Source organism: Notothenia rossii (genome assembly GCF_949606895.1).
Source record: "Notothenia rossii genome assembly, chromosome: 2".
NCBI lineage: Eukaryota > Metazoa > Chordata > Actinopteri > Perciformes > Nototheniidae > Notothenia > Notothenia rossii.
Window position 1 is genome coordinate 13,024,588 of NC_136904.1, and position 7,500 is coordinate 13,032,087.

Consider the following 7,500-nt stretch of genomic DNA (forward strand, 5'->3'; position numbering starts at 1 on the left):
AACAGCTCTCATAGCCACAACTCAGGTTGCATATTAGGCTGCATGTGTCAGGTGAGAGGAGGCACATATTCAAACAGCAGCGAATGAGAGGGTGAATTTAAAAGAAAGAAAGGCCATTCAAACTGTGCCATTTATCTGTCTGTAGAATTAGTCTTTTCATCCCCTCTTTTCTGTTCCTTATTCCTTCACTGTCTCTCTCTTTTTCTCCATAATAACTAAATGACTACCGGGCAGTCATGCCGGCAGCTCTTATCTAGACTTGCCGACACAAAAGAGAAAGACAGACAGGCGAGCACTTGACTTGACGAAAGAGCAAAGAGCGAACAAATGAACGAATCATGGAACGAGAGCCAGAACCTATAACACTGTCGATTTTACCAGAACCAGGGGCCTTGCCATTAGGGTTTTTTTTCTTTTTACAACCCCCTCCCCCCTTCATTCTTTCTTTATTCAAGGAAGAAATTGCTCTCAGGCTGCCCCCCACTTCCCCTCAGCTATTCTCTTGCTTCCCTATCTCCTCTTACTTGCTCTTTCTTTTCTTACAGTCTTTTCTCCCTCTCTTTCTTACGTTCCCTTTTCAATTTTGACGCTCAGGATAAGCGGTCTGTGTGTCGGCAGTAACGCAGTATGATTGAGCTGTAAAAAACGGGGGGAAGGGAGGTGAGGGGGGGGGTTGCTCTCTGTCTATTCATTTAATCGGCCTTTATGGAGATATAGGAGAAGGGGTTGGGGTGCTGGTCGGGGTGACGGGATAGTAGGTGGAGAGGGAAGTCCCCTTGTCTCATGTTCTGCATACTTCATCTTTCTCTCTTTTTCATTGGCCTTTTTTATCATGTCTTCTTTCGCTTCCTTTCCCTTACTCCTTGTTTGGATTTGGGAGTGAGCATGAAATACCCAACAGTGAATTAGGATTTAGGTAAACTACAGTGAATGTTTATAAGAGGCATGGCGAGAGAATGGAGCACAGGGAGGTCACATACATTAGCTCAGTATAACCTGGATACTCCCAAAGAGCCTTTAATACAATACTATTGTGACCCTGTGGCTAAATATCCCCCACCCCTCCAACCTCTTGTGTGACCTCCCTCTTTCTCTTTCTATCTACTACTGGCTCCCCTCATTTTCTCCCCCTCTCTGATCTGACCTCCCACCCTCTCTCCCTCTATGGTATCCTTAACCTCTTCATTATCAAGTCAACCTCACCTCTCAACCCCTCTCCCATTTCACACCTCCCTTCTTCTCTGATCGTCACCATCCTTCTGTCTGTCTGGATCTCTCTGCTGATTAAGCAATTGGGGTTAATTGAGTCCAAGTGTAGCTCTAGATTTAAAAACTGAATTATCGACTCAATCAATTGTATTCAAATATACGTTTTTGTCTATTCACAAAAAAGCCCTTTCTCTTTAAGTCATGGTGTAACTGGGTTTCACTTAGAGATGAAGTCAACCAGTTGAACAGTTGGTCCTTCAGACTGCCAAACAGTCAGTCAGTTAGTTAGCCAATCAGACAGTCAAGTAACTGCACAGCCAGTCAATCAACCAGAAACACAGCCAGTCAGTCAGCAGATATTGATTAATAGAAGTGTCCTGCTCCTTTTAGCAAATCAAATGTTAAGTCTGAGCAGCCAAGGGGAACCTCGACACACACACATGCACATGGATACACACATCCTTTACTCGGAAAGTGCAGCTTTCTAAATGAACACAGACACACATTATAACACTTCAAAATGAACTTGAAGACATACAGAATCGCGCTGTGTGTGGGTGCGTGTGACATAGAGAAATGTAGAATCCCAGACTAGTGATGATGTCACTCTCTGGCCCTCCTTATTAACTCTGGTGTTGTCATCAATCAGCAAAGAGGTTTGTTTGGCTTTGGGTAGTAAATCAGTTGAGAAACATCTCTCCAGCACCACTCACACAAACAAACACACACATTTTATTATTTTCCAATTGCTAAGTCAATGAGTTTTATTGCCATGAAACTTCTGATACAATATTTCATACTCCTTTCCTTATTGCTGTCCTTCCTATGTGGTCTTTCTGTCTCACAGTGCCATTAGTCTCTATAATAAAATGACTGGTCTAGGTACACTGGTGCATGTAAACACATGAAAACCGCTACACGGAAATACACATGGACACACAGATACACACACAAACGCACTAGCAGATTTGCCCCCATTCTGTCGTCTAAGGCTAGTTCACCTTGACAGTCACAGCATGCTGGGTGCCGTCTTAAAACACAAACACTGCACGCAAATATACAGTCCATTCACATAGACATTCAGCACAGTGCAAAAAAAAACAAGGCAGTGTTCAGGCATAGACATAAACACAAGTTTGTTAAGGCAAAACAAGCATAAGGGAAAAAATAACACAATGTTTCAAAAGATAAGTGAGGGTATAACATTAAAAAAAGCACATAACACCATGTGTATTTAGTAAAACGTCATGTCAGGTAAAGATATAGATAGTCTGTCGTTGTAGTGGAATAACTGATCTGCACTTTCGAGATTCAACTCATAAATATTACAAACATTATTATGAACTTTCAGAATCTGATTTAGTTCATTGCTTCATTCAATTGAGTTTCTTTGTGCTCTCTAGTACATATCTTCCTGTTTGTGTTTCCAGTTGCTGTTGATTTTCTCTGAGATCTGTTGGGTGTGTTTGATTTCCATTTCAGCTCATCCCTGAGCTACATAATATATTTAGAGGTTGATGTCGTCAAGTATGTGTGTTTGCTTATGTGTGTGTGTGTGTTTGTCTGTTTCATTGTCCACATTTGTGCATAAGAGACATCTTATTTTCCAATGCACAATCACCATGGTTTCCTCTTGCAGCCCATACAAACAAACACACTCCTGTTTGCAGATGAAAACAAATATTGATTAAATCAAATTAGGAAAAGAATATTTGATATCTGAGCTTAATGTTTGGATTAAGTTGGGCTTTCTTTATTGGATTAGGCCTGTGGATATTGGAAGGCTGTCATCCATTTGAGATAACAGTGGAGGGAAAACCTTTTCTCTTTTTTGTGCATTGCTTTTCTTTTGTCCTTTCTACTCTACTTTCAGTTTTTATTTTTAAATAAATGACAGTAATTCTGTCAAGTTGTATTGTCATATAAGGGTGACATTAGTGTAATGGTTAAACAAACACTGCAATATGAATTTTGCAAATAAGAGCCCACATTTTGTAAAAGATAAATATATTGACCATATTGTTACATACATGTATGAATGATACATTGTTGTTATTGCAGGTATACAAAGGTTACAATAATAACAATAAAATATATAGATAGATACAAATGATATGTCAGTTGTGAAGGAAAGTTCACCCCCCATTTGTTTGTGTGAAATATCTGCAGATTTATAGACAAAAAAAAAGGTTATTTTCTCTATGTAGTCCTGGTTTTGTGAAGGAAATTGCATTATTTGATAAAAACACTAACACACATTCACACAAAGGTGCCTACATATTCAGCCTCTGATGGCACGTTCGGTCTGTGTTGACTCTCCTGTCTGTCCGATGCCCTGTGTTTGTTTTGTCCTGACCGTGTTGACAGTGTTTCCATGACAATGTGCCTGTGATGATGACACTTGAGAACACATAGCTAAAGGTGCTAGCTTTAAAAACACACTTTGTTTTATTCACACAGACACACACACACACACACACACAAACACACACACACACACACACACACACACACACACACACACACACACACACACACTAGTTTTACCTCCATCAGGTCACACCTTGGTGGCGCCATATACCTTATGCCTCTAGAGTTGAGCGACCTGACACATCCTACGGACACACACACATACACACACACACACACATGTACACACACACATACACACACAACATGCTTCACACATGGTGCCAGCTGTCTCTGAATCCCTGTGTGTCACACCACATCAGACCTGAATTCAAAATGAAAAGTCACTTGAAGAAAATATCATCATTAAAATAATACCATAATCAACAATACCTTTACTAATATCATCAAAAGTCAGTAGGATTAACAAGTCAATTAAATACATGTACAGTATATTAGGAAAAACACTGATTTAAAAGTGTTATGTGGTAAAAAAAAAATGTGTTGTTTTCAGATCACTGCCCTTGATTAATAGTAATTCTGATTCTAATCTCAATCAAAAATGCTGGTCATGAAATGCATTCAGTAAAGTGAAAGTGAGAAAAAAAACACAAATATTGAAGTCTTGAGATTTGCGCTCAGCAGCCCATTGCTGTTTTTCTTATTAGTTTGATTACATTAGCAAATCAAATTCATTTGTCTATCCGCCTTTGAGACACAGCCTGCAATCTGAGTACACTGACTAATCTGCATCAAATAATGTCTGTCACACACACAAACACACACCAGGGAGAAGGCGCATACATACGCCAGCACACAAGCAAGCAAACACAAACATCATAAACACACCCATGAACACTCATACGTACATTTCTAGAGTAGTACCCGTACGCAGTAAATGTGCACGGATGCACACATACACAGACGTGCACAGTTTTATAATATGTGACATCAGACAAGCAGTAACAAATAAATCAGCACACCATCTGAGCCCATCAAAGTCATCACTAGCAAACAGCCAGCTTTTACTACTTTCAATTTGCTTGTGTGTGTGTGTGTGTGTGTGTGTGTGTGTGTGTGTGTGTGTGTGTGTGTGTGTGTGTGTGTGTGTGTGTGTGTGTGTGTGTGTGTGTGTGTGTGTGTGTGTGTGTGTGTGTGTGTGTGTGTGTGTGTGTGTGTGTGTGTGTGTGTGTGTGTGTGTGTGTGTGTGTGTGTGTGTGTGTGTGTGTGTGTGTGAAAGAGAGAGAGAAAGATGTGATATGATATGCTGGCGGGGCATAAAGATAGATGATCATAATTACGCACAGGCCAAACTCCATTTCAAATCATCATCATCCTATTCTATCTGTTGGGGCACACATGGTACACACACACACACACACACACACACACACACACACACACACACACACACACACACATACACCAAAAGCAATATAAAGAGTTCACACACATACATTGAGTCACAGACACCCACACACACGTACATATCACACACCTATGCATGCAGCAAATGTAGTGGAAGGAGGGACAGGCTTGTCATGGCATCACATTATTTCTGTAGGTTCAGGCAAAGTTCACAGACAGGCATGAAATAGTTATTCTCTCTCAGTCACCTCCCCTTTATCCATCTACCTTTCCTCTCTTCTGACCCCATCTTCCCTTTTCTCCCCTTTTTACTCAGTCCTTCTATTTCTCCTCCCACCTATGCCTTCCGCTCCCTCTCATAGCCATGTCAGTGATCCTCACCTCCTTTTTCTTCTCCTACTTTTTGTTTATTCCTCACTCCCTCTTTACTCTCCCTCTCTCTGCCTGAGGCTCCCCCTTCTCTGCCTTCCACATTCCTCCCTCTGTCTCCATCTTTCTCTCTCTACCCCATCCTCTACCCATCATTCTTAAATAACAGTCTGGAGGATTCATCCTTTCCATCAGGGAATAAGCAGGTGGGAAAATAGGATTGTAGCGTGCCTGTCACCAGCTGGGGACGACTTATGGTCGGGGCAAACAACACACACACACACACACACACACACACACACACACACACACACACACACACACACACACACACACACACACACACACACACACACACACACACACACACACACACACACACACACACACACACATACACACACACACACACACACACACACACACACACACACACACACACACACACACACAGAGGAAATTATATATTTCATATTTACAGGTATAAACACACAAGGAAGGTTACACATCGTAAACATAAGGAAGAAAACACCTGCATACAGTATAGGCAACAGTTCAGTACTGCCCCTCGTCATGTGGGTGGCCCAGCAGTGTTGGACGAATACATTGTTAATCTTTATAAAACTCACTTCCCACCATCTCTGTTGTGGAGGACCATGTCTGTGGTCTCAGTGTTTCACTGGGCATTCACATGCACACACCAAACACACACACACAGAGAAATAACAATGTGTGCATTTTTGTGTCTATTTAATCTTGATGGGATGTTTCGTCTGCAGGCTGCTATCACAGCTGGCTGCCTTATTGTCTCGGTCAGACTTATGGGTATGTGCGAGTGTGTGTGTGTGTGTTTGTGTGTGAGTGAGTGTGCTTCTCTGTGTGGTTTTGCCTGTATGCGTTTTTCAGTTTGTGTTCACCTTTTAGTCTCATGCATGCTTATCTACCACTTTTATGTCTGCTCTTGTATTGGAAAACAATTTATCTCTGATACATCTAAACACTATATACCTACATGAACAATATGTACACGTGCAAGCGTGTACATATTGTTCATGTGTGTGTGCTGTCCATCAAGCCACACACAGCCCTACCAAACCATTGGCTTGGTTGCTGATGATGACATATGAGTTCCTGGCCTTGGTAATGGCTGTTAAATCTCATAATTACACGCTTCTTTATTGCAATGCATAATGACCCCGCAGCACTATTGGACAATTAATTAACATTTTCAGCCCAGGCTTTCTCAGGCCCAGATGAGGAGGTGGAATGAGGTCTAATGTTCGTGTCTTGGAGCTAGGACATTAAGGCGCGGTGCTGCAGGAGACAAGACTGTCTCTATGTGCGCATTCGTTTTCATCTCTGTCTTTCTTTCAGTCGGGGCATGTCTCTCTCATTCCCTCTGTTCTCTCTCCTCATTGCTCCATTGTTGAGCCCTTCCTCTCCATGCTTGTCCTGGATGATGATATTTGAGACCATATCTCTAATCTGTGAATGGTAAATTAATCCCTGTGGAGTTTCTCTCTCCATGGAAAGCTACGGGGGGATTAGGAAGATAGAATCAACACAGCTTCATAATCTCACATACAGACACCGGGTTTGGACAGGGACCATTGGGTTTTGCAACAATCAGCAAGTTTCTATTCATCAATCAATAACCCATTGTATTGCAAAATGTTGCAACAGTGATACAACCTGTGACAACAAAGATTGTTTTATAATCATCTTTGAAAACAAATAAATGTCTCCTGCCTAGTTAAGTTTAAATTAGCTTGTAGCTTGGACTATGGATTTTGTCTTTTCAGTAGAATATGTTATGGCAGGATATTGTTTTGAAAAGGTAATCCACCAAAAGATCAATAGACTGCCACAACCCAGTTAATTGAACAAGCTGGGGAAATGAATTAATCACAGATTAGATAGATAGATAGATAGAGTCTTGAGTGTGTTTTCAGTAAGTAAGTCACATCATGTCCAGCTGTCACATTTTATATACTTTAACCTGTACAACAAATATAGGTATTATGTCCTCTTTAGTTTTTTCATATTTTTGTCTGTCACATTGGCAACATTGCAAAAGGCTTCTCAGTTTTCTGTACACATGGTTAATTTCCCTGACAGATGTGTGTGCTAACACATGCTAACACA

At 41.1% G+C, this 7,500-nt stretch overlaps 1 protein-coding gene across 19 annotated transcripts in view; it reads left to right on the forward strand.

Moving 5' to 3' along the window:
- esrrga (estrogen-related receptor gamma a) overlaps positions 1-7,500 on the forward strand; it is a 147,253-nt gene that overhangs the window by 120,776 nt on the left and 18,977 nt on the right. The gene's annotated exons all lie outside the window — the stretch shown is intronic.